We start from the raw sequence: 4,520 nt of genomic DNA, 5'->3' as shown, positions 1-4,520 counted from the left end.
GTAGTCTATTGCCCCCCCTAGGCTGTGGTGGCAGCGATGAGGTGGAGACGTGATGGCGACAGGCCGAGTTACACAGTTCCTTACACCCACCCAGCACCTTCCCCATCCGTCCGCCTGTCCGAGGCGACGCTGTAAAGTTATATGGCAGACCACATTAAATGATGTGGCGGGCCACATTATAATGATGTGGCCTAACACATAAATGATGTGGGAGGGGCGACACGATAAAAGGACGTGGCGAGCCACAGTAAAAGGATGTGGCCCGAGTAAAATGATGTGGCGGGCCACACTATAATGATGTGGGGGGGACACAGTAAAATGATGTGGACGGGCCACATTAGAATGATGTGGCCTAACACAAAATGACGTGGGGGGACACAGTAAATGGATGTGGCGGGCCACGCCACAGTAAAATTATGTGGGGGGGGGACACAGTAAAAGTGGGACAAATTTGGCCCCCAGGCCTTGAGTTTGACACCTATGTTCTAGTTTTTTAATGTTTTAACAGCACATATGCTTCTTTCTTTTCTGTAATCGATTAAGAATCGTTACAAATAAGAACCCCGATCAATATGAAAATGTTGTTGGTTTTTTTTACAGCTCTACTAATCAGTCATCTAAAAGAGCCGTTCAAAAGATTCGACTCTGTAAATGAGAGACGATGAGAGATTATCATCACACTTCAACATCTCTAGGTCAGCCTTGGACTTTTTTGATTGATTGAAACTTTTATTAGTAGATTGCACAGTTCAGTACATATTCCGTACAATTGACCACTAAATGGTAACACCCGAATAAGTTTTTCAACTTGTTTAAGTCGGGGTCCACGTAATCAATTCATGGTACAAATATACAGTGCCCTCCAAAAGTATTGGAACAGTGAGGCCAATTCCTTTATTTTTGTTGTAGACAAAAAACATTTGGGTTTGACATCAAAAGATGAATATGAGACAATAGATCAACATTTCAGCTTTCATTTCCAGGTATTTACATCTGGATCTGATACACAACTTAGAAGATAGCATTATTTGTAAAAGAACACAACATTTTTAGGTGAGCAAAAGTATTGGAACATATAAACTTAAAATAGATTAAAGTTAATAAGACTTGATATTTAGTTGCAAATCCTTTGCTTTCAATAAGTGCATCAAGCCTGTGAGACATTGATGACATCACCAAACTGTGGCATTCTTCTTTTGTGATGCTTTTCCAGGCTTCACCGCAGCCTCTTTCATTTGTTTTTTGTTTTGGGGGGTTACTACCTTCAGTCTCCTCTTCAGAAGGTAAAATGCATGCCCTATTGCAGGGGTCACCAACGCGGTGCCCGCGGGCACCAGGTCGCCCGTAAGGACCAGATGAGTCGCCCGCGGGCCTGTTCTAAAAAATAATTTTTTTTTTAAATTAAATCTACATAGAAAAAACACAAGATACACTTTCAATCAGTGCATCAACCCAAACAACCTCCCCCATGCACACTCATCCACACCCACTCACACAAAAGGGGTTATTTCTTTCTGCTACCAATATTCTGGTTCCCACAACATAGACAACACATCTGCAAGGGACACAGTCCCTGAAGCACACATGATTGTATAGGCTGCTGGTCCACTAACATTTTCATTAATTACTATTTTTTATGTAATTATTTTTATATTGTTTTACTTTCTTTTTTATCCAAGAAAATGTTTTTTATTTATTTATCTTATTTTATTTTATTTTTAAAAAAAGGGCCTTATCTTCAACAGACCAGGTTGTCAATGAAATTAGATTTGTTTAAAGGGTTTTTTAAACCAGGCCCAGTCCAGATAATGTCCAAGTCGGACTCAGCAACACACACCTTCATTCATGTACACAGAAAAAAATTAGGGAATACAACAGATTGCATATAATTTATAAACAAAATTACATTTTCAAAATAGGATATGTAGATATTGCACCAAAAACCAGACATTTGCAGCTAGAATAGTCATTTACCACATTAGCAATGTATAGAGTGTATTTCTTTAAAGTTAAGACTAATTTAAAGTTATCTTCATTAAGAAGTACAGTGCTTTTCTTTCAAAAATAAGGACATTTTAATGTGACCCCAAACTTTTCACCGGTAGTGTATATCGTGTATCGCGATATGGCTTAAAAAAAATTGAGATATTAAAAAAAGGCCATATCGCCCAGCCCTAGTTTGGCTTTGTAATAAGTGACTGTAAGATGTGCATGTTTTGTAGTATATGCTCCATCACATACAAACACACACCAATTATAGGGGTAAGCACCATTAAAAAATAGCGACTAAATAAACCAGAAGTTTCTCAGCAATTCACTTACTTCAGTAGTTTTTTTCAATTAATAATTAATTGGACGACTACCTTTAATTTTTACTTTCCTAAAGTTACTCTTAAGTAACGGTACCTTTACTTAGTCAACACACACACACACACACACACACACACACACACACACACAAGAATGTGTATTTGTCACCTTCTTGAGACCTCCGATAAATGCCTCCATCTTTCGGACCACCCTTTCTAGACATAAAGATGTGTATTTACAACAATAGTGCTTACAAAGTACAAAGAAGAAGAATTATGAGAAATACTTTCAACCTTATTGAGAAATACTTTCAACCTTATTGAAAATAAGATATTCTTAATTTCAGTATGTTAATGACTGAATTAATTAATTACATATTACAAAACTGTTGTGTACACTAATTCACAGATGTTATTTTATTATAAAAAGGTCAGTAAATGATTCTATATATTTGTAAACGCTCTGAAGTGGGAAAGGGGTAGGATTAAATAAGCTTTGCTTCTTCCTACTCCTTTTCGGACATGATGTAAAGTGAAATGATATGAAACTGTGTGATGTATTATACTGTAAGTGTGTTCATGTTCGAAATAAACTAAAGAAAGAAAGAAAGTACAATTTTAGCCACTTAAACCCCCCTTATGGACAAAATAGCTACGCCCCTGCAAGCGTTACCAGCTAATGACGTTTGGTGCTAGCGAGCCTGTCAAATGACTAACACAGCATATGAGTTCAACAATTATGACATATTATTACAGATTATCAGCACATTTAAAGTATGTTAAGGGATCACCGTTTGATTTCAATCATCGGTTAGGAAGCTAACTGAGCATACGTTAGCACAAACAGAATGCTATGCTAGCGAGCTAATGATTATGACTGCTGGTCATGTGTGTTTATTTGAGGCGTGTTGCGCCTAAGTGGCGAAAACTGCATTTCCAAGTGTTTATTTAAATGCGGAATGTGTGTAAGATGATGTAAAGTTGTCATTCCCCGTCAGACGATGAGCACCGACTCCCTTCCCCGGCTGCCCTCATCACGCTGTCGGCGTCAGTGCGCCCAACTTACCGCTCAGACGGAGCTGCTCACCGAGGCAGGCCGGGCACGGAGGAGCACTAGGTCTCCTCGGTGAATAACCACGGAAGATACCGACGAACCCACGTCAAGATAACCATGTTGACAGGCGGCACACAGCCGACGGGGCTACGGCGTGAACAGTGGCGGCTAAGTGACGCCAAACACCGCCCATTACCACCGCTGTGGACGCCAGTACACATGTGACGTTTGCGAACGAATCGACTTTTCTGAACGGCTCTTTTTATAAAACATTTGTTTATGTGATTTTTACAGTCTAAAAATCAGATAGGTCTTTATTGTCATTGCACAAGTACAACGAAACTTTGTTTTCAGCACAAACCCGTTCAAGATTAGACAAACAAACAGTGTACAGCAGGCCCGGGCAATTATTTTGACTCGGGGGCCACATTTAGAGAAAAAAATGTGTCTGGGGGCCATCTATTTTTAGGAACACTAATACAAAACCTCAAAATAATGTCTGATTGAATGCTAAAAACGTTATGACAGACCGCCTTAAAAAAACGTAATGGAATTTTACATTTTTCTATGAAGGATAAAACACTGAATATTGACAAAATATGAATGTCACACCCTTTTTCGATCGACATATTTTACAATCAAGTGAAACGCAACAAAAATGCAACAAACAGTGAAATAAGAACGTGAAGGGTACAAAATAAACCCACCTACAATCGGATATATCACTAAACTTTAGAACTTTGTTGTGAAAATCTCCTTCCGCGTCTGTGGAAACGCTTCCCGCCCACACTGCTTGGTGCCTTGTCTGAGCTGCTGTGACTTAGATTACCATAGCAACTAATTATATTACCATAGTAACTAATTAGATTACCATAGTAACTAGTATATCATCCATAAGCGCAGATTCCAACCTATGAAATACTTTGTATAGTTGAAGACTTACGGTCATTAGAAAACATGACTGCACATCATAATGGCAGCTACACTTTCCATCTTAAAGATCTAAAAAAATTATTTGGGAATGTCCGGCGGGCCAAAATTGAAAAGCTTAACGGGCCGCATGTGGCCCCCGGGCCTTAATTTGCCCAGGTCTGGTGTACGGGGTTACAGAACAGGAACGCTGATGGGTCGCCACAAGGCGCCCCGTAAAAGATGGG

The 4,520-nt window shown here is 39.3% G+C and overlaps 1 protein-coding gene across 3 annotated transcripts in view; it reads right to left on the bottom strand.

Moving 5' to 3' along the window:
• tgfbrap1 (transforming growth factor, beta receptor associated protein 1) overlaps positions 1 to 3,585 on the bottom strand; it is a 30,989-nt gene extending 27,404 nt beyond the window's left edge. For all 3 annotated transcript variants that reach the window (XM_062035689.1, XM_062035680.1, XM_062035699.1), the window contains exon 1: positions 3,376 to 3,585. The gene's annotated coding sequence lies outside the window, so the exon portion shown is untranslated. The remainder of the gene's footprint in view (positions 1 to 3,375) is intronic.
• Positions 3,586 to 4,520: the final 935 nt, after the last annotated feature.

The sequence above is a fragment of the Entelurus aequoreus genome, linkage group LG02 (assembly GCF_033978785.1).
Source record: "Entelurus aequoreus isolate RoL-2023_Sb linkage group LG02, RoL_Eaeq_v1.1, whole genome shotgun sequence".
In the NCBI taxonomy this organism is placed as follows: Eukaryota; Metazoa; Chordata; class Actinopteri; order Syngnathiformes; family Syngnathidae; genus Entelurus; species Entelurus aequoreus.
This window is presented reverse-complemented; position numbering and strand designations above follow the sequence as displayed.